Source organism: Protopterus annectens, chromosome 1.part1 (assembly GCF_019279795.1).
Source record: "Protopterus annectens isolate FY-2018-M chromosome 1.part1, PAN1.0, whole genome shotgun sequence".
NCBI classification, from domain to species: Eukaryota; Metazoa; Chordata; order Ceratodontiformes; family Protopteridae; genus Protopterus; species Protopterus annectens.
In genome coordinates this window covers 374,220,173-374,245,557 of record NC_056726.1, presented here as the reverse complement: position 1 = coordinate 374,245,557, position 25,385 = coordinate 374,220,173, and positions in this window count along the sequence as shown.

Below are 25,385 nucleotides of genomic sequence, written 5' to 3'. Positions count from 1 at the left end.
TGTTAGCCTTGGATGATGTCATGAGGGACCTATGTATCATACTAATAGTAGTCACGGATGTCTGCCCTTCGTGGGATTTGCTGTGTCTCTGGAACACTATCCTACTTCTGTAGTATAGCCTGTTTATTGCAGAGGTCCACCAGACCGGTGTCCTTGTCTAGGAGGAGTGAGTCTTAGTTTACCAGTGATGGCACAATCTATACATCCATGTAGGTGCTTATAGACTGCATTTGTAAATCTGTCTGTATCTTGAGCTGTGAAACCCCCACCCATGTCACTAGTAATATAAATTTAGATGTAGGAAAGGTATACACTGTGGTATCCATGGGTGAGGGAGATGCTTGGGTGTGGAAACAGTGAATAGTTCATGGTCAGATCTAACCAGTGACTGGTTAACCTACGCTGTGGTGAACCTGTTGCCCATGTTGGTGATGACCACTTCTAGTAGTTTCCACCCCATGTTATGGAAGTTACCACCTGATACAGGGCATATGAGGTGATAATTTCCAGGAAGCGCTGGGCCTGGAAGTGAGTACCGGAGTACGTTTCCCAGTTAATGGTATGGTAGTTGACATCAACCAATGCCAGGGTGTGCATTAAGACTGTCATGTTCCCCATTGTCTCCAGGTAGGTGGAGTGGAGGTCCTGGGTCATGGAGGGTGATCCATAGCAGGCCACAGTTTACATTGCAATTGTGGCTGATGTTAGCTGCACATGGATGATCACAGAGGTATCATGCTGCCCCACTAACCTGGAGGTAAAGGTATCCCTAATGAATATGGATAAGCCCCTCCATGTCTGTCAGTCCATGTTCTGTGACTGAAATGTGTGGTATGGGTTGTAGTCTGGTAGTGCTGGAGTGCTTGCAGGAGCCTTTAGACAGATTTCAGTTACTGCACAGATGCTGATATTGTCCATCCTCAGGAGTGCTGTGAGTGCATGCATGTTGTGATCACAGCCCCTGGTGTTGAGTTGCATAATACCCATTGAATCTGCTATTGTGCTGTTTATGGATCTGGTATTCACCTTTGAGACTCTCCTAAATAAGGCACCATGGGGGCGCCAATAGCCTTGGCCAGTATTCCAAAGCCTAAGGCTGACACATAGGCCGGTATGATATCATTGCATGCATGTTCCCCATCTGTGCTTGTATTTCATCTCCCCTGTAGGTAACCTACTGGTAAGCAATAGAAAGCCTTAAACTTATACAAGTCTTCTAGCTTCCAAGATAGGCTTTTGGAGTGACTAAGTATCAGTGTTCTGTATGTTCTTGCTGTACTCAACTGTTTCCTAACTACATGGTGATTTCTCACTATATATTGTGATCTGAACGTCTGTTTATTCACATATTATGGCTGTGATGGCCTGCACATTAGAGGTTCACAGATAGCCTACTACCTATCTGCCCAAGGGCAATTAGAAGCATAGCTACAGTGTGTTGGCTTTCACCGCACCATTGATGAAGTAACTGAGCCTCTGTCAAGCATAGCCAATGAAGCAATTCCAGGCAGAGTTGCTGGAAGCTGTTGAAGACTGGGGTTGTGGAGGGTAATAGGGGCACTTAGTGATCTAAAGAGGGCATGTTAATGTGACAATTCAACAGCATTTAATTCCCCCAACAGGTCTCGCAGCTATCAAACTGGACAGGCTCCCCCACCCTCTGGCTGTATGTTTCTAGGACACATGATCCCAGGGGTGTATAGTCTGTTACCCATTCACACAACAAGGTTTCCCTTGAAGTGTGTCAGTGAGGGACTATGCCTAATGTAGTTAGGAATGTAATGTATTGTCTCACAGTACATTTGTTATATGTTGTTATTTCAAGAGTACGTGAAGCTCAGTGAGTTTGGGGGCATCCGCCCTTTGCTTAGCCTAGCTTACACATAGAAATCATCTAAATAGGAAATAGGCGGAAGCAACGTTAATGTCAACAGTGTAATGGTTACAGCATCCACATAGTATCTGTGCATTCGAGGTTACAATCCCAATAAAGGCAGGGATGTTTATCATGTGCAAAAGTGTACCTTAACCATAGCTTGCATATATAGGTAGTAATTGTCTGTATAATAAACGTTTAAAACACCCATATAAACCCATGTGTGCTGGAGAGTACAGTCAACAGAGAATGTAATGTTATGTCAGCACATAGTGAGATGTTATGTCACTGACATGTATATATCCGGAGTAGTTAGCGGATGTGGCCGTGTTTGCGCGCACAGGTTATATGTTACAAAGTTTTTTTAACTGTGTTTAACCGCTGCTATAATGTCACACAAACACTTTTAAACATGCTTAAATGAGCCTTATTCTGCAGTAAAAAACATTTATAAAGCATCGCAGGTGTCAAACCCTGGATATTGCACACTATAGTCATGGAACTTACCACTAAGCCATCCTAGGTGTATTCATGTTTCATGGTCTTGAAACTACACCTTATACAATATGCATTTCACTGTAATGATCACAAATGGGACAGTCACTTTATGTACATATGTACAGTACATTGCAATGTACTGTAGTTTGTGAACCAACACATTCCAGCCTACATATGTATTACTGTTACAAACTAACATGAAATATATATATATATATATATATATATCTATATATATATATATATATATATATATATATATATATCAGTGATGTCTGCACATATATATATATATATATATATATATATATATATACTGTTACATAAATGTTACATAAATAGCCATATATATATACAAATCTATGAACACACTTCATGACACAGAATCACTCCAAAGGAATTGGAGTGTACACAAAACACATGCAGCTCTGGTATTATAACAATTAATATTTACCTAATTCACCATAGAAGGGGTGGTTGTTGTGTAAGTGAAGATTGGGGTGGGGGAGAAATGATGGGTAATGCAATCATGCATCAAAGAGAGCCTGGGTCGGATGTCCAATAAGTGAACTGGAGGGGTATACATGGAGTATGGGGACAATATAAAAAGGACACAAAGCAAGAACCTTTCTCATTCATAATACTCCCTGTCATGTCGCAACACCTAATTTCACAAACATATGAACATTAACATGTATCAGACATATGTACATCAACTGATTATAACATTTGTTTTCAGTAATGAGGAATGTCTGTAGTACAATGCATATTCTAAACACCATAGCATTTGTATATATCTCAGATGTCTTAATGGTAAAGTCAATAACTGTGGTGTTCGTGGTCCCGGGTTCATGACCTGCAAGGGCTGTTAGGTTATTTTGAGTGCCAATATAAGGGCTGTTGGATGCAGGTGGATTAAAGCACTCTTAAGCAGTTGTAAGCGGGTTTCCACATGTTTGCACGATGGTAAGTGACGCTGAAACACGGTAAACAGAACGCACTTCACACGTTTAACCTTTGCTTAATGTCACATAGACCATGGGAAAACCTGCTCACAACCAAGTAAATGTGCTTTATTCACAGTTTCCCTACCAGTGCCTACTCTGAGAGGTAAAATAATAACACCTTCCAGGAGTAGAACCTGGAACCATGTACTCCATCCTCAGAGTAACCTGACACTAAGCTACCTGAGATGTACCTATCTCAGTTGTGTATGCAGATAGGTTAAAACACAAAAAAGAGGAATGTGTTGAAATAGGACAACCCGCCATGTACCCAAAGGTGTATGCTAGAGAGAGAGAGAGAGGGAGAGAGATACATAGAGACATGTCGATATATACAGGTCTACATATATATATATATATATATATATATATATATATATATATATATACATCTACACATCTATGGAGGTACAGATAAACGTTAAAATATATATATATATATATATATATATATATATATATATATATATATATATATATATATATATACATACATATATATATACATATACATACACTTTTTCCCTTAGAACTGATCTAGTTCTCATAATAAACACCCTATTCCCACTCTAAAGCCTGGCACTTGCTCACTAAAGCAATTATATAAGTCAGCACTAAAAAACTAAAAGCACTACACCCTCACAAACTCCCCTTGAGTACTTTGTTCCCCATTGGCCCTTTTTTTCAATTATAAAGGAATTCCCAATACTATTCTAGCATGTCCAAAGGTCAGTTGTCAATCTCCTCTCCGGTCCAGCTGGTGAATCTTGAAGCAATGTTACAACTGCCTCATGTACACAGACAAAACTCTCCTCCTCCCAACAAATTCCAACACATGTGAGAGATGCAACCATATATCCAAACTGGAGGCTGAGCTCCCTCAACTCAGTACTGGCGTAACCAGTCAGGAGGAGAAGAAAACCACACTCACTACAATTCCAGTCTCACATAGACCTACCACGACAGCAAACCAAACACATAAACACATAAAAACATACTCGGAGGCTCTAAATAAAAATCTGCCTAAGCAGCAGAGACCTCCAAAGCAGACAGCCAAGCAACCACTACCCCAAAACAAAACACGTGCAACACATAGCTCACAAAGCCAGTGTGCCGAACAGTCACAGCCCTTAAGGCTAAACAACACACCTGATACACTTGTAATAGGTGACTCTATCGTCAGGCACACTGACATCCCGCTCGCCAGGCTGAACAAGGAGAAGGTCATGGTGAGCTGCCTGTCAGGCGCTAGGATCCGCCACATAACACAAGCACTCAGATCACTCCAAGGCAAGTACAAATATGACTCGGTCATTGTCCATGCTGGTGTGAATGACCTGAGACGTACCTCCCTGGACTACATGAAAAGAGACACAGGGGAGTTCTCTGAGCATGTAGCCCAGGCCAGTATGACCCTGACCTTGAGTAGCATCTTACCCTCACCAAGAATGATGCCACAATATGAAGACAAGATGATCAATTTCAACAATTGGCTTAAGTATTGGTGTCATTCAAAGGGGATCCAATGCCTGTCTGCCTGGGATGACATGCTCGACAAGCCACGATGCTTCGCTAGGGATGGCTTGCACCTGTCACCCCTGGGCTTTTGGATATTGGCAAAGGCTCTTGTCACCCCCATAGTGCCTTTTTTAGGCAAGGCTCAAAAGACAAACCCACCTCCATAGGTATCACAAGGGATAAGAAACTAAGAGTAATGCTACTCAATGCCAGAAGTCTAAACCTCAAGATGCACACACTCTAAACTCTCCTTAGCATGGAGAACATCGATATCTGTGCAGTAACAGAAACCTGGTTCAAGGCTCCCGAGAGCACCCCAGCACTACCAGGTTATACCTCATACCATGTTTTTCGGCCCCAAAACTTGGACCGAACCACAAAAGGAGGGGGAGTATCAATATTCGTCAAAGATACCCACACCTCCAGGTTGGTGGCACAGCACAAAGCATCAGAGACTATCCATGTGCAACTAACAGTGGGTAAAACTGCCTTCCAGTTTATAGCCTGCTACAGACCACCCTCTTAAACCCAGGAATCCCATTCGGCCTTCCTGAGAACACTGGAAAATATGAAGGTCTCTCCAAACACCATTATATTGGGTGACTTCTACTACTCTAACATAGACTAGGAGCATTACTCTAGCTCCAACACCCTAGCCCAAAGGTTCCTAGAATTTATAAACTCAAATACTATGGAACAACTTGTTGCCACTCCCACAAGAGGGGAAAACATACTGGACCTCATCATCACCAACATGGGGACTCTATGCTCCAGACCAGAAGTGTATCTCTCACTGGTAAGATCAGACCATAAACTAATCTCACTAGCTATTCACATCCCGACACCAGCCCCTGCCCAGAAAACCACAGTGAAAAACTTCTCTAAAGCAAATTTCACACTCCTCAAAACCGAGGTGGAATCTTTCAAAGCCGCCGGGCCTGTGGAAAATACGGCCCAGACTGCAGAATCCTTTATAAACGCATTCTATGAACACCTTCAGGAATGCATGGATCATGCAATCCCAAATAAAACCAAGACCCAATCCTCCAAAATTAGGCATCCTGTCTGGTGGACCCCAGCCATAAACAAACTATACAATAGAAGGAGGAAGCTACTACATGATAGAGCAAAGTCCCAAAAAGGGAAGGCATCTCTGATCAGTATTAGCAAAAAACTATGGGCACTCATAAAATCTTTTAAGGTCATCTTCGAGAGAAAAATTGCACAGGACACTAAGGATAATCACAAGGCTTTCTTTAGTTATGTTAGGAACCTGGGTGGGAATTCCCAGATATGCTCAGAATTAATCCAAAATGACAAAAAATACACTGAACCCACAGACATTGCCAACATCCTAGCTGACAGGTTCAGCGCAAACTTCTCCCCCCTTCCCCACCAAAAGGGCAAATATCTATCCCAGCAGAGTGCTGACCCCTGACATCTCAGATGCTCAGGTAAGAGACGCCCTCTCCAAAGCAAAAAACACAGCATCAATGGGACCAGATGGTGTCCCAGGCTGCGTCCTACATAAACTCCAAGAAGAACTAAACCCAAACATAAAACTACTGTTCAATCTCAGCTTTACTACAGGATATGTACCCAAAGAGTGGCGTACAGCAACAGTGGTCCCTCTCCACAAAGGTGGTGCCTCAACAGATCCTGGAAACTATCACCCCATAAGCTTGACTAGCTTGGTTTGCAAAGCTATGGAAAGGATCATCATGGACCTCATAAATAAAGATATTGGGGACCTACAGCCACTGGATCCTACCTAGTTCGGCTTTGTTAAGGGCAGATCCTGCTTCTTAAACCTGGTCGATTTCTTTGAAACAGGCACCAAGGCCATTGACGAGGGGAAGGTGGTCCACACAGCCTACCTGGACCTTGCAAAAGCCTTCGATACAATGCCCCACTCGGGCATTATAGATAATCTCACCAGCTTAAATATAAACCCCTATGTCACTAGATGGGTTGCAAACTGGCTCAAGGACAGAACCCACATGGTTAGAATTGCTGGAGCCATGTCAGACTCCAAACCAGTTACAAGTGGCATCCCACAAGGCTCAGTCCTGGGACCTCTCTTGTTCGGTATATATTTCTCGGAGGTACAGGCTAACACGGAAGGACTGTGGCTGACCAAGTTCACAGATGACTGCAAACTGGGCGCCATAATTGACTCTCCAGCTGACACAAGCATCCTACAAAAGCGCCTCATAGAAACAGACAACTGGTGCCAGAGCCATGGCCTCAAGCTAAACGCCAAAAAGTGTATAGTCATCCCCTTTGGCAAAAACAAAATGCCCACAAATTACCACATAGGTGGTAATCCATTAAGTACAGAAGAAGTAATTAGGGACCTGGGGACCCAAGTTGATAGCAATCTCTCATTTGACAACCACATGGCCAAAGTGGCTAGAAAAACATTTTATATAGCCCACCTAATCATGAAGGGATTCACATCTAGATCAGGGAGGTCATGCCTCTTTACTCATCCCTCATCAGGCCCATAATTGAGTACAATGCCCCTTTTGGGATGTACCTTACCAAACACCTGCAGCAACTGGAAAGACCCCAAAAGTACCTCACCAAGAGGATCAAAGGGCTCAAACAGATGCCATATGCTGCCCAGTTAAAGAAACTCCAGCTCTACTCAGTGGCATGCTGCCTACTCAGAGGCGATCTGTGCCTCACGTATAAAGCCATGTCCAACCCAGAATTAATGGACATGCTGCACCTCAGAAAATCCAAATCCCATCGAGCTATGTGCTCGAGAGACTTGAACCTCAGCACTGAAATAAATAGGACATACTGGAGGGACAGATTCATAACCCAGCGGCTCCCTTCACTCTGGAATAAAATCCCAGTCCAGGTTAGGCAGAGTCCCTCATTGACTTTCTTCAAGAGGAATCTTGATGAGTGGATGGGAGATAGTAGGTTTACCCCGTGTTTCACTTCTGTGTCACTGTTAGACAGAGGCACAGTATACTAACCTCGAAAAAGGGCATAGCAGAATTCATTTAAAATGGGTGGCGAAACCCAAACACACTCTGGCTAGGCTTATAAATGCCCTAGGGCAGATAGCCTAGTATGAACCTATGAACCTATGAACCTATATACACACACACACACACACACGCACACGCACACACACACACACATATATATATATATATATATATATATATATATATATATATATATTTATATATATAAACATATATATTTGTATATATATATATATATATATATATATATATATATATATATACACACACACACACACACACACACACATATATATATATATATATATATGTATATATATATATATATATATATATATATATATATATATATATATATATATATATGCACACACACACACACACACACACACACACATCTGAAGTGGTCATATCTGAGTATAACATGGACCACAGCAATCACACATTCCACCCCCCAAACAACATATGAAGAATATATGCCAATACACTATTACAAATATGTTCTATGGACACAGTCACCAACACAACTGCAATGACTGCAAATATCCGTGACAGAAATACACAGACAGCTTTCATTTTGCATAACTTTATTACATTCCGATGTATTGCCAAAAGGATTCAAGGACTAACAGTACCTACATGCTATACAGGAAGCATTTAATAGTGCCGTAATGAATCAGCCTGGAATTACCATAGTATTAGTCCACTAAGGGATAGGTGTTCACATAGGGAAAGAACATCCACACACATATAGATGTTGTATAAAAGGGGTTCCTACACACCTGCATGTGCTATGTACACCCACCAACATCTACCCCACAACCAAAATAATTACATCAATACATACTGTCATACCATAACCAATTATTCAACTACTGTACAACATCTGCTGAAACCTTAACATACCTGGACACAGGCACACTAACATGGCCCTATATGAAATAGTTGCTGTTATACAATTGAACAGCTGCTGATGTAACAGGGTTTGTATGAACTAATCCCGTTTTAGAGGGTTGAAAGGTTCGTATACCAGGAAGTGTTACCGAGTACTGATTATCAGCACAGCATGATACACAGTAACACCAAACTAAATATGTCTGGTAAGCACACTGTAAACCACCTAACATTATATGCATAGCTATGCAGCCTTGAGCTGGTCAAACAACCTGGCCAGACTGAAACATATGTAGAAGTATTAGTTACAGACAAACCCTGCACAAGTAGCAATGTTTAGAAATATAACAGCAGTACTCACATTTAGACCAAATCCTCTAGGTATTGCACACAATATATTACTGTTCGTCTCCATATAGCTGTTGCAATAGATTCCAAACCAAACTTCCACGCTGTCTCCATCACAAGTAAGGCAAAGGGACAATGCCCAAGTGGAGTACTCAATTATACTCCAATGTAGCCATGGCATTGGCTAAGGCAGTAGCAGCGCAGCTGATGTGCATGTAATTAGCTACTTAGGAACACCAATTGGTCATCGGGATAGCACGTTACTGATCTGTAACTATAAAAGGTTGCCTTGTCACACATTCAAACCATCTATATCTATGTGCAGGACAGTACAAAACACTGAAAGACGAACCGAAAATGAGTATTATACTAGTTAATAACACCTCCGATTACTAAGAAGGTATGTATAACATGTAGTATGTCTGTGTATGTTGTACCTGTACTGTAAGAATTACAGTGTAATCAATGCATATAATGGAAATAGCTATCTTGTAGCGATGTATTGTTGAGCAGTAGTAATGCTTGTAATATTCTATGTGTGTACTGTTGTAGGTCACACGGCAAACCCGGCATACAACACAAGGGATGTTATGGGCTTGGAAACCACCAATTTGCTTCCAGCCACTGTCAGTGTCAGGATTGGGCCAACAAGTATGTGCTATAACAGGGGATAGTATATGTCGATATATTGTAACAGTCGACATATGTATGGGTGCATAAGTAAGATGAACATGTTAAAGGTGGGCTTACCGTGCAAATATGGTGTGCATTGTGGGATATTGTGCCAATAACTGTGTAATGTACAGTATTCTAGGCAGATCTGTATTCTATTCTACATAGCAGTTCTGTTATGTTATGCAAACAGTAGTTATGTCTATTGGCAATTACAATACTCAATGACAGGATACATAGCATTTGTATTCATCTGACAGTTTAGCAGCATGATAGCAAAGATAATTGGAAGAGCCAGGTAACTATCTATGCACATAACACATGTAATATCCATCTCTCTAGTATCGTTTGCAAACAATAACAGCTGTGCATGTGTACATGTTATGCAAATGTGTGGTGACCCTTGTTACAGGGCTGGGGCAAATGGCTATGTGCACACCTACATAGAGTGGATATTGAGAGTACAGACACACTGGTTGAACTACCAGGTTTGTGTAGCCCAACCTCTCATTGCCAACCTAACAGCCAATTGCACATACTGTATGTAAGGTGCACAGCACTGGTAATGAAACAGGTTGCATATCATCTTTAACTCCAGTGTAATATCTGCAGTAGGAGTGTAAGATGTAGGAGACAGCTGCCCATGTGTAATAGCTGCTTCATAGGTGATGGCTCACACTATCTGATTATATCCTGATCATGTTGTTAGTGGCAGCAGAGTCTATTGATACATGACTCTGTTTGGAGAGTGGGTGTCTGTGCCCAACAGAGCTCATGGTCCTGGTGGATATGTGAGTATATACCCGGAGAAGGAAACAGACCTGTAGACACTTGCATCATCTGTAATCAACTAACAGGATGTGATGTGCTCCTCAGAGGAGGACTGCTGCTAAAGGTAGCTACAATGTTTCCGTAATAGCCAGTGTTGTCATGTCCATAACACAAATATTTACATGTGAGCATCACTGTCTAAAACATCTTCATAAGCAATATGTTAATGAACTACAGTACTTGGTACTTGTAGTACTGAATTCTCATACAGGCATGTCCACTAGTTAGCTACTGTTTTTTACTAATGTCAGCTTTGTGTATGTGGCCATCCTGGGGGAATGTAAGCTCTATGCCATGTATACTGCCAAACACACCTAACACCATGCCCCACACATTGTTTGGGATGCAGCTACAGGGGTAAGCTGGAAGGAAGCCCAGTCTACAGCCATGACTGGACTGGACAGTCATGAGGTATAGGTTAACACATGCAGCTCGTCAACACAACCAACACATACCCTTACCAGAACACAGTAAGGACACAAACACACACTACCAGAAATCACATACATTCACAGACACATGTAAGTATCTGGCCAAACAAGTGACCCCCCCCCCAAGCAGGAAGAGACAGACACCGAAATACACAAACTGTATGACATAGTTTGCATAATTGTGCCACACCTCAGAACACGTGACGGGAAACATGCCGAACAGTACTCATTTGTGAATGCAAACTCTAGCACTATCTTACACGCCAACCTATACGAGGGCATACATACTGTCAGCTGCCTGTCTGCCATGATTAGCCACATACCCATACACTCAGACCACCTTTTGAACTCTACACATGGCTCTGGCATATTCCATGTTGTGCAGGACCTGTGATGCAGTAGCCTGGACTGCATGGAAACACATGTAGGAACTGTCAGGTCTTGTAGCCCATGCAGGTATGTCCCAAGGCCTGGGTAGCATTCTGCCACTGGCCGGAATGATACTGCAGTACAGGGACAAAAGGATTGTATTCCACAATTGTCTAGTGTAGTGGTGCAAGTCAAAGGGTATCCAGTATCTGTCATCCTGGGATAACATGGTTGACAGACCATGATGCTTTGCCAGACAGGGCCTGCACCTGTCACCCCTGGGAATCTGGATACTGCCTAGGTCTCATGCTTCCCCTATAGTGCCTTCATCATGTACAGTTCAAGTGAAGGTCCACTGCTGTTACAGGGACAGCCAAGCAATAAACTGCGGGTATCGCTACACAATGATACATGTCAGAAACACTATACAGACACACATATGTCAATCCCTAACATGGAAAACATATCTGTACAGTGGCTGAGACATGTTTCAGTGCTCCAGAGAGCACACCTGCATGACCATGTTATAACACATACCTCACCTCTTGCCCATTATCCTTTATTGGAACACACGGGCCGCAGGTGTGTCCATATTCCTGAAGGATATGTACACCCCCCATGCTAGTTGCACTTGCATAACTTCAGATGCATTATGCTGAGCAACTACCTTTGTGCCAAAGTGGAATTTAAAATGCACCTTGAGACAGATCACCCACAGGCCGTGGACTTCCCAGCTGTCATAATGTGCTGTAATGGGGAGTATTAGGTCTGAGACAGAACCATAATAATGGCTACTCTCAACTATTCCATTATGAACTGATTATGCCATTGAAACAGAACCAGGATTCAACCCAACACAAACAAGAAGGCAAACTGGTGGTACCATGCTTTAAACTGTACCACAAAAGGTAGTAACTGTTCCAAGAGTGAACACATATGAGTGTAGGTGATCCCTGGTCAGCCTCAGTAAGATGCAGATACACCATATATAACCACACAAAGCTACTGTGAAACTAATTAGCCACATATTATGAGGCCAAGCACAGAGCATTCCGTAGCTGTGTCATTAATCGTAAAAGCAACGACTAGACCTGCCGTGCTGCACAGCACTATGGCATGGGAAGTACTGCAACTACAGAAATAGCACCCATTCATCCAGATAGGGTCCTGGAGAAGTGAAACCCACTCCCACCTCCACCCCCAACAGGTACACATAGTAATATATCCATGTACACTACAGGGCCCCTGTACTAACGACTGTGCAGGTACAAGCTGCACTCTCTAAAGCCATATATACAGCTTTCATGGGACCTGTCAACATCCCAGGGTGTATCCTACACAAATGTAAGAACAGTCAGCTATTCACATACACATCATGTTCAATCATAGCTCCATGTCAGGCTGTGTACACATCGAATGGTGCACAGCAACAGTTATCACACCCCACAAAGGGGGAGACACCATTGATAATGGGACATAGTCCACAACTACCCTGCTGAGTCTGATCTGTACGGCCATGAACCATGATCAATGTATTTGATGTACTCGGTATAGATGTAGATGAAAGTAGGGTTGATTCACACTGCATATCATGACCTTGCCAGGTCATAGGACACCATCACCCATACTATGTTCCAGCTACACTCAGTAAACTAGGTGTATATTCCTATGTCACAGGAGTGGTTGGTAACTGGACTGCTGGCAGAACCAACACTACAGAAGGTGTCAGACTAATACACGCACATCAAACCAGTGCCAGCCACTGTAATACAGGGGTCATTCCTGCTACTACCCCTCTTTGTTATCTATACCACACAGACTAACATAGAATGCATCAGCCTAAAGATGCTTGCAAATGACTATGAACTAGGTGCAATAGTCGACTCAATGTGTACTGCGTTCAACATACAGAAGGGCCTTAGTGTGCCAGATGTGTGGTGTGTGATGTATGGTCACAATCTGACAGCTAAGTATTGCATTGTCATCCCCTATGTTACAAACCCTGTACCCATTAACTACCACCTAGGCAGCAGTCAACATAATGGCAACTGTGTGTATGGGATGCAGCTGGACAGTACTTTCCTTTGATAGTTACTTCACCACACCAGACAGGTAGTTGTATGTGGCACCCCTAATCATGACAGGGTGCCATCCAGGAATATAAAGATAATTGCTCAGCCATAGTCAACACCCATGTGACCCCTAATAGATCACATATTTCCTTTAAGGGTTTTTGCCCATGTGTAGATGGCCTACACTGCCCTTCCCAGTCCCTAGCTGCATTATGTAGCATGCAGCCTACCCTTAATAAAGCCATGTCCAACCCAGAGGTGTTGGACATGCTACACTTAACACAGCCTGATCCCAACTAAACACATACTTCATGGACATCCACCTTTCTAATACAAGGATCACAACATGCCTGACAGATCTCAGTCCCTTACACTTAACATACTCTTGCCATACTATGCATCCCTGTCCAGCGAAGCTGCACATTGCCCCTCTCTGTGACATGGTGTGATGACTGCATGCCAAATATATCAGTAACCCTGTAGATCAGTTCTGTGGTACTGCTTGAACTGGCCACTGAAACTTACCTGTCTGTTGCCTACAGCTAGGTAACCTGTCTGCCTAGGCTCATAAATGGCCCAGGGCATATAGCCTACTAGATCACTATGACCATACATGCTATAGTTGATATCCAACCCTGCAAATACCATCAGGCTAGCTATTGTCCCATGTGTTACACATGTGCAACACAGGCAATACATGGCAGGATGCTACACAGCTGTACAGTGCCATGTAGACGTATATTGCAAAACACATACATGCTTGCAAGTCTGCAGAGTCACAGGTCATGTCCCTAATGGCTATGTATGACTATATATGTGGCATATACACGGCATTAAGGTCAATTGCATTAATGTGAACACATCCAGACATGTGCTGATAGGTAAAGACACCAGTACAGGCAAACAGACATGCCCACGTCAAGACAACATCCACATGGTGTATGAGCAATGTCAGTACATGACACACACATATATGGTGATAACATCACATCACCAGTAAGTGTCAAATGCGTGTGACTTATACATGTCAGTGGTGTTAGTGTCATGTAGAACTGCAAAGACATTTTTGTAATCTTAATAAATGTGATACACATCTATGTTCAGCTGTACTGCTGTACTTCTCTGTGAGTTACTGTGACCTGTCTCCATTATTATGTCTTCCAGGTATGCCACATAACAGACTGCAAGTGTACAGCCGCTTGGAGGATGAGGTCCTTGTCCCATACCTCCTCAACAACCACACAACGCTCTTCAGCCATGTGTCATAGGATGCACAGCAGTAGGATGCCCTGTGGGAGGAGCTCTGCAGGAGGGTGAATGATGTTGGTGGTCACAATCGCACCTATCAGCAGGTGCACCAGCACTGCACTGACCTCATAAGATGGATGAAACAGCGTGCTAATGCAATCGCCAGGGAACAAGGTGCAACAGGTGGGGGCCAATCACCCAGCCTGCACTCACACGTATCAAGGAGCTACTGGCCAACCTGGGGACACCTGCAGACCTCCATCCACAAGCTTTAGCTGGTATTGTGGAGGTGGGTGTCTCTCAACCACTGAGCCAGGAGTTGCCTGGTAAGTCACTACTGCACTTAAAACACAACTATAATTTACATAGTTACATGAGTTACTGTACAGTATGTAAGGTAACATCATATGCAAGGCATGTATGCACACATGCCGCATACTATAGTCCGCTACTCTATGTATGCACAGATGTGCATACTCCATAGTATAGTGTATTGTACTGGCTTATGTGATAACATGGACATTGCACCCTGTAGCTATCACACAGGTGTGGATAATGATCTTACTGCTGTGACATTCCTGTTTAGATACCTCTGGCATTTTGCAGTGACAGCAGCCTGTGTCAGATGAGATTGTTATTATTTACCAGGCTTGATAATGCATGGAACATATTAATTGCATGCTATCTGCCATAATACATGTACACATAATGTATGGTGGTCCTGTTAATGGACACTGGTCAGACCTGCAATGCATCAGTGTTTACCTATGTGAAACAATTGAGGACTATATGAAACACCTACACTAAACCTTCCAAACTATCATTGCCAGATATGTAAACAACAGTGAATACAATGGTGGAGGTGTGTTCCACTGTAGGGACAGGTACTACATATCAGCATTACACATGTTGGGAATACGAACAGTACTGTACAGAGAGCATATGTGTGCAGACACTCTAAATGTGTTGGAGCTGGAGTATGACCGGCCAACAGGATACACCCTTGTGGAGTATACCCTTGCTATGAATGTCACACAATGTCATGTGCTATCTGACTTGTCCATGACATGTAGTGGGCTGACTGCAACACTGCTCAGCTATCCTGCAAAACATGTCTCACACTCCATACATACCACCCTTTGTCTGCATAACCCTGTCCTCAGTGGAGCATATGACATCTATGGGTGTATGTCATATGGGATAACACTGACATGTGAAATAAGATGGCCATCACAACCATTGGAGAGAACATGTGTACACATGACCATGGAGGATGGCCAGAGAAAGGAAGCAACACACACAGTAGAAGTGATGTACATGTGTGTACACCCTGTTGTACATTGGCTTGACACAATACAAATATGGCCATTGTGTAATGGTGATATTGCAGATGTGAAACACTAAACATCATACAGGCCTGTGCACAGCTTGTATAGGCATAGCATGAAACCACCACATAACATGTCTTGATCTCCCGAGTGTGTCACAACATGGAATCATTCACCTATACAGTATCTAAATACATACATGTGTTGCACAACATACACATACAACCACATCAAGCCACAGATACAGTACATTCACTTTGCTGGTGTAAGACATCACTGTCATGCCTGTTCCTCATGTGTGTGAGGTACACAGATGGCATGTGGGACATACAGTACCGCTAAATTAGCCATGTGTGGGCATAGTTGCCAGGCATCAGTAATATGGTTGCAGATGTGCAGGGGTGTCATCCGTATACCCTTCTGTGACCTGTGTCACACATTCCACATTAGGGTTTAGTGTGTATACACCTCAGTGATGTGGGTCACATTCCACATTAGATATGTATTGTATGTGAGCATAGTCATGGCTATGAACTGTTTCAATAGCTCACACTGTATAGCAATTTGAAGCCACATGATGTCCTGCAATGGCTATGCACATCAGCTCAATGTGCAGTATGTCACTGCATATTTGTAGGGTGGACAGATAACATTGGCATCACCTGAAGGCCCATGTTAGTATAACATGTCCCTGCATTGGGACACCATTACCGTACTGTAGATTGGAAAGGACACCATTGTGTTACACATGTATGCATGTCATTCAACATGTCAGCAGGAGACATGTCATACTACATGTGATTGGCAAGGTCATATGCCACACAGCAGGCTGGTGTACTGTAAACCTGTGCTGGTCTCTGGCACCATTGCAAAGTAGGGACAGCCATGTCAAACATGTGTGTACAGCCACATGCACAATATCTAGACTCAGCTCAGGGGTAGGCGGAATAATGTTGAACAGACATGCACTGCTTTGGGGGAGATATACAAGCTTGGGCTCAGGCAAACATAGTATGCAGTCGACATACCCTACTGCTCATGTCCTCACACATAGGGGCGGTGGCCAACACAAAGCATCAGTGGCAGATGTACAAAGGTCAGCGATGGTCTGTTAACATGTGGTGTATGTTGCACACACCATGGCAGTGTGGTGCAACAGTGCAAAGTGCATGCATTGTGTTGCAGATATGGGGCATATGGGGCATAGGCTACTAACACAAATGGTGTAATACAGGTATGTATGCTAACCACTACTATAATTGTGTAAGGTGCATGCCGTCTGCTATAACACATGCATGCTGTCGTGTGCAAGTCAGGGATGTATGATAACTACCACTATAATTGTCTGAGCTGAAACTATAATTGTCTAAGCTGAATGGCATCTGCCATATCATCTGCATGTAGCGTGTGTGTCTGTGTGTCTGTGTGTCTTTGTGTTTGTGTGTGTCTCTCTTTCTGCCTCTGTCTGCTAATGTCTGTGTGTGTCTGTCTCTGTCTGTGTGTGTCTGTCTCTGTCTGTCTGTGTGTGTCTGTCTCTGTCTGTCTGTGTCTGTGTCTGTCTGTGTCTGTCTGGTATAAATTGTAATGTACAGTTCTTGTCTTCCCCTCACAGGTGTTGATGTAGGTGTGTTGCCCTCCTGCAGTCCACCTGATGTTAGTGTCCCCACAGACTCTAGCAGTGATGATGATAGTATGATTGAGGCACAGGCAGGGTTGTCAGTGGCTAAATCTGTGCCATTGGTTGCCATTCCACCTGTCTCCACCTCATCTTCGCACACAGTTCCCCTGTTTGCATATACCCCATCACCACTGGCCATAGAGGAAGGACAGTTGGTGGGTGGTAGCATGCAACAGGGAAGTGTGGATACTATGGAAGGTGTACTTGCACACCATGATCTCAGTCAATAGACTAGTGATGTTCCACACAGGCATGTGCCCAGTGCTGCTCATAGGAGGACCACTGGCCAACATGCCCCTGCGAGACAAAGCACATCAGCTGGAGTCACCAGATGCATGTTTTGAGCTGTAATGGAGGCACAGGCACGTGCTGAATCCCACAACAGAGAGGGTCTGAGGCTTCAGAGGGCTGTTGTCCATTCAATAACTGACAACATCCAGGCACTTGCAAATGCTCACCATCATCTTGCAGATGTTATGGATAGATGATTCGGTAACATGGTGGGAGTTCTTGACTGTGGCATGTCAATCCTTGAGTGTGGGATGTCTGTGCTGGAACATCTGGTGGGAGGGAGGTATCGAGCATGTGGACATAGGTCAGCTACATCACCTGTTGAAGGTCTATGTGAACATGCTACTGCACATGCCCGCTCCCATAGTGGCAGTAGCAGCAGCAGTGCAGCTGGTGCTGTGCAGTCCACACCAGGACACAGAAGGCCACATGCACGTGGTCCTGGATGGTCCCAATAGGGACACAGTTCCAGTGGACATGTGTCATCAGACAGTACCCAATCTGGACCTCTACCTGGTAGTGCCCGTGCAACCCCTGACAGGTGCAGGTCACGTGGCTATTGCCGGACACCGTGAACTGTAACACCTACCTTGTACAGTCTGCAGCTGTCAATAATACCCCTGTGTAGGCCAGCCACATGCCAGACCTGTGTGCATGCATACACACACACTGGAAATAATTTTAGAACACCTCAACACACACACGCATAACATCCACACATGCCCAATGATATCACAGGCCCTAACACACACACATGATGTCATCCAATGGCGCAGCCTAAGCCTCTGGCAAACATTATCACCCTGTGCATATGATGATGCCTGTGCCGCATCCCTGCCATCCACACCATCAGTGCAGGGACATGTACATATGGTCTGATGCACAGGGTGAACATACTAGGTAGACAATTGTAGATTAATATTGTTGAGTAGTGTTGACAGGCAGCAGACGTACCATGTATTATAGTTTTATAATGCATTTTTTATGTTTGACATTATGTATCATGTGTAACAACACTAACAGCATGTTGATCTTGATGTTCTGCCTTCCTCTTTCAGGTGTAGTTGCATGTGCCGGGAGATGTCTGTGTTTGCGGTTAGTGTCCCATATGTATATGTTGACTACCCACAGGTCAGTATGACAATACCTGCATGCACCTTGTAGCTTCCACATCACAATTATATTCTCCCATGTTTCAATTATGTTTACTATTCTAATGATCCAAGAGCATGATAGCTGTGTAGTAAGCAACTGTGCTCAGAGCCATCACAGCCATAGTGGATGACATCACAGGTATAATTAGTTACCTGGAGCATGGAGGAGGTAAAAGAGTGATATGCTGGATGACAAGGGTAAAGAGCAGTGGAAATAGTGGCTTCTCATTGGGAAGCAGTAATACCCACTGCCATGACAGCATGCAAACGCGGACACTCCCACACACTTAGGGATTCACAGACACAGTAACACACACTCTGACAAACACACAGTTGCCAGTGTTCAGATGAGAACCCCTACCTATGTGCATATCATCATTATAGTACTACGCAATTACAAGATGTGCCACAGAAATTACACATGTACAGGTAGTTGGAATGGCCTATGATCGAGGATATTGACAGGGTACTACAGTGCAGTGAGTGTATGTGGGGAGGGGGGGTCCATCAGTAGGCTATGTAACAACAGGTCACACCCCAGGGTGTCCATGTTAACAGGCGGTTAGAATGCCCATCTACGATTGATGATATCAACAGGGATGCTATATTGCATTGAGTGGATGGGGGAGGGGACATTAACATTTCACTATGGTAAAATACAGCCTCACTCCAGGGACTGGACAGCCATACACACGTACAGCCACACACACACACACACAAACACACACACACACACACACACACACACACACACACACACACACACACACACACACACACACACTGTGGCATTCACAAAGATATGCACCTATGTCGCACACATACAGTCACTTTACATGTGTGAGGTTTAACCACCTGCCTATGCCTATCTTTCTACACTTCACTCTGTCCTGATGTCAACAACAGTGTTCTGGAGAGTGATAACATGTGGGATGTATTCCCAACCATACGTGACATATATGGACACACACACACCCACACATGCCAGTACTGTGAATCACACATCTGCCTATCTCATGATAGGTACTACAGAAGTACAGCACTATCACATCTGGTACAAAGCTTACTGACTCTTTCCTTTGCTAGCTGTGCTGATATATGCACAATATATGCACAGGGAAGGTATTACAGTTACAGGTGTCATGAGGTATGCATTCAGTGTCACCCTTACAGCATTCTACATTGTCTGTTTTCCCTTTCAATTAACAAATCCTGACCTTAGCAGTTACACAGGTTATTGTAGGATTGGTTGCAACACACCAGTGAGCTGTCCTCAGTAATCATTCATCTGAAAAGAAGCCCCACCACTTAGTAGTCATGTCCAAACATCTATCCATACCTCATGTATGGCTTACTGTATTTAGAGCATATCGCTATATACAGTTGGCAATGTTGAGGCTGTATTGCAACAGCATGATGTACTAAGACAACAGTCACCTTCAGACATCAGACACTGCACACACATGGAATCTACACAAACATCAATACATGTACACATATGCAGTCTACATCAGTAAGTGCACTAGCAGGTCAAGAGGATACATTCTACACCTTCCCCATGCTATGTGTGAAACATAGCCGAACATTACACCATAATGGATGTTGTATTCATGTACTGGTAGGACATTGTTGACATGGGGTATATGTAGGAGCTGTGGCCACATGTGGCTGTACATGTCATGAACATATCACCTGTGACTACTCAGGAACATACAGACCAGAGCTGGATTTCCCTGAGTCTGACAATACAGGCCTTATGTAGGTCCTATGGTCCTGTTATTTGGGTATGTTTGTAGGCATTGCATTAAGTGGACATGTCTAATGACATACATGCCACATGGGGTGCTGTATGATACGATAGGTGTTATGGGTGACCAGTAGAGAGAATATTACCTCTGTTAACATAGCTATCAAACCTTATGTACTGTTAGCATGCTATCTGCCATGTGCACGTGTGTAATGACTGTAGCCACCTGTATGTAGAAAGGATAACGAAAGCTATGGTAATGTCATTTATGTTGTGTGAGTGTGGGATGTACATATCCAGGGCAGGTACAGTTAGGTCATATCCAACCATGAGGGTGTTGTTTACTGGTGTACAGCAACAGTTGACCATGTTAATGCTGACAACACCTGAGGGACCCTGGTATGTGTACAACTGAGCTGGTTACAAACAGTGGTGTTATTGCACTGCATAACACATTATGCAGCTGTGTCTGTACATGGGTACTTTGCACAGTTGATGTAGGCCTAGGTACAGTCCACCAATTGAGGGTTATCTGGTGGTCTACCATACTATGTCATACCACATACGCATGTGTGTTGGTAGTCTGGGGACAAGGTGGTGGATGTATATAAGGATACATCCTAGAATGCAGCATTTGCCACTGTCACTTGTACCTGACTCATCTGTGATGCGTTATGTCGGAGTAGTGGTTTTTACATGTGAGTAGCCTTTATGAATATGTGTACACCACCACCTGGAATGGTCCATACCACTGTTATGGCCCACATGTCTGGATCTGAGTTATATGGTGGTAGTGCAATTGTGCACTACAGAGCCTTCAGCCAGGTGTTCCTCATTGCACAGATGTCAGTATTCCCCATTGTGGGTTCTACATTGTGCAAATGGATTACTAAAGCCACACATCTAGCACAGGTTAACATAAGCATCCAATGCAATTGTCATGTAGGTGTCAGGGTGTTACTTTTGGGTGTAGGACATTTGCCTTGGAATAAGGCCATATGAGTAAATGTGACCTAGGTATTATCCACACACACGTGAAACATGGATGCATGTGCTCTGTGTTGAAGGCTTGTCATTTGGTCATGACAGCCCAGAATGACAGACACAGGACAACCTCATAATAACAGCAGGGCATGGGCTCTTTGTTTTGGTCTAGCAGTTGCCACTCGTACCATGACATCGCTGTGTGTGGCATTAATGTGCTTGGTTGCAAATGCCTCATGTAAGGTGACAGACAGCAGCATAACTTGTTTATATGACCAATTTGAGATATACTTAAAGTAGCAGTCCTGTTAATAATGACAACTACTAACACAGCCAGGAGAGGTTATCTTGACACCTGCACCTCAGTACCATTACACAAGGTGGCTCACACATTATGCTTGCACATGCCACTGTTCCACTTATAAAGGCACTGTCCACAACCTGCTATCAATGTATGCCTTTCAGGGCAGCAAGGTGAGTGACACATGCTGTAAGTAGCATCCGCCTGTACGACCCAGGTAACCTATTGTCTGTCACGTCCACACATGCATGAATGTGTATACTTAACATATATATGTCAGTACTTCATGTACATGTATGCATGTGTATCACACAACACAGACACAAATATATAATTCACGGGCCACATACAGGTATCAGGTAGTAAACCAGTATGATGTGCACATATACTGACAGGTAAGATGTACCTAACTGTAACCCTGTGTGTTTACAATAGGAGTCCATTACAATGTGTTCTGTTTAAGTAAGTGTTTGAGCATGCACACTGTGGCCTTCAGTGGTTTGAATAGGAGTGCATCCCAAACAGCCCTGTGCTACTAAGTGTATGAGCGTACCCACTGCCACCTTGTGTAATTTGAGTCAGTGCATCCAACGAGCCCTTTGTTACTAAGTGTATGAACATGCCCAGTTTAACCTTGTGTAGTTGTAGTCATAGTGCATCCTAAATGGCCCTGTGCTACTATGTGTATGAGCATGCCCACTGTAACCATGTATAGTGATAGTAGTTGTCCATTCCACAGATGGCCATACTCCAGTACAGGTTTCTGTTGTGCTACAACTATACCTCTCAGGCCTACCTGCAGATGATGTGTCTTGTTTGTGCATACAGGTTGTAATAGACACCTACTTTAAACACACAGGTTTACAGCTATGTACTTCATGACTGTCAGTCTCCCTGTTGTTGTCCCCAATCTTAGAAGGGCAGTCTGACTGCCTTGGAATGTGTAATCTCTGTGGCATGTCTCGTAACTGCATAGTACTGTAATAGTGATCTGTAGATAGGCAGGAGTTCTGATCCCACCACTGGCAACTGTGTGCATGTGTTTGTGTGTGTGACAGAAAATGCCTTAGTGTGTGTGTCAGCAAATGGCTGAGTGTGTTTATGTGTGTGTATGTCTCAACAAATGCCTGCATGTGTGTGTCAGCAAATGGCTGAGTGTGGTTGTATATTTGTGTCTGCATCCTGTCATGACAGTGGGTTTTGCTGCATTCCAAAGAGATACCTCCTTTTGCAATGGCCTTTATCCTTGTCAACTGCTAAACCTCTCTCTTCCCCCCTCCCCACTGCCTGTAATCGGTCCTGTGATGTCACCCAGCTCAGAAGTGGAATCAGAGTAAGTGTAATTGTATGTGTTCTGTGGCACATAGCCCAACTGCATACCACTGTACTAGTTACTGTTACATAGGCAAGACGTGTATGCACAATACTGGCAAGTGTGTGCATGTTTGTGTATGTGACTACCCTGCAGCTAGCCAACTTCATGCTTCTTAAGACAGAAGTGGTGAACTTCAGGACACCCATGCAGATGGACAATACAGTTACAACTGCTGAATCCTACACAAATGCCCTCTATAAGCACTTAACACGAGTGCATGGATTGTGCTATCCCAAACAGAACCAAGACGCTATCCTCCAAAAAAAGGAAGCCAATCTGGTGGTCCCTTGCCATAAACAAACTGTACAACAGAAGGAAGAAACTGTTGCAAAAGAGAGTAAAATTCCATGAGTGGAGGAGCTCCCTGGTCAGCCTCAGTAAAAGCTGAGATCCCTTATAAGATCCTCCAAAGCTAGCTATGAAAACAAAATCGCCACTAAATCCAAGGACAACCACAAAGTATTCTATAGCTATGTCAAGAATCTAGATGGCAACACCCAGATCTGCTCTGAGTTATAGCACAAAGGCATGAAAATTATAGAACCAACTGATATTGCCAACATTCTGGCAGATAGGTTCAGTGCTAACTTTACCCCCCTCTCACCCCCTAAAGGGCCCATATCTATACAGGAAGAATGCAGAGTCCCTGTAATCACAACTATGCAGGTAAAAGCTGCACTCTCTAAAGCCAAAAACACAGCATCCATGGGACTGGACAACATCCCAGGCTGCATTTTACACAAACTTCAGAACAAACTGGCTCCCCACTTAAGCACCATGTTCAATAATAGCTTCACATCAGGCTTTGTGCCCAATGAATGGTGCACAGCAACAGTTATCCCACTCCACAAAGGGGGAGCCACCACTGATCCTGGGAACCATCGCCCTATTAGACTGATGAGCCTGGTCTGCAAGGCCATGGAACGTATCATCATGGAACTCATAAACAAAGACATTGGTAACCTCCAAACTCTGGATCCCACCCAGTTCGGGTTTGTGAAAGGCAGATCATGCCTCCTGAACCTGATCGACTTCTTTGAGGCAGTCATCAAAGCCATGGATGAAGGTAAGGTGGTTCACACAGCCTATCTTGACCTTGCCAAGGCTTTCAACACCATCCCCCATTCTGGAATTATAGCTAAACTCACTAAACTAGGTATAAATCCCAACATCACAAGATGGGTTGCCAACTGGCTCACTGACAGAACCCACACTGTAAAAGTTGCAGACTCCAAATCTGACCTCAAAGCAGTGACAAGTGGAGTACCACAGGGTTCCGTCCTGGGACCTCTCCTGTATGGTATCTACTTCTCTGAAGTACAGGCTAACACAGAAGGCCACTGGCTAATGAAGTTCACAGATGACTGCAAACTAGGAGCCATAGTCAAGTCCCCAAATGATGTGGACATCCCACAGAAGGGCCTCACTGAGACAGATGCCTGGTGTCAGTACCATGGCCTCAAGCTCAATGCCAAAAAGTGCAGTGCCATCCCCTTTGGTAAAAACGCTGTACCCATGAACTACCACATAGGCAGCAATCTACTTAACACCAAGTGTGTGATAAGAGACCTTGGGACCCAGGTGGACAGTAGTCTCTCCTTTGATAGTCACATCATCACAGTAGTCAGGAAGTCCTTCTACATGGCACACCTCATCATAAAAGGGTTCTCATCCAGGAAAAAAGAGGTCATTGTTACCCTCTACTCATCACTCATTATACCCATTATAGAGTACAACACCCCTTTTGGAATGTACCTCACA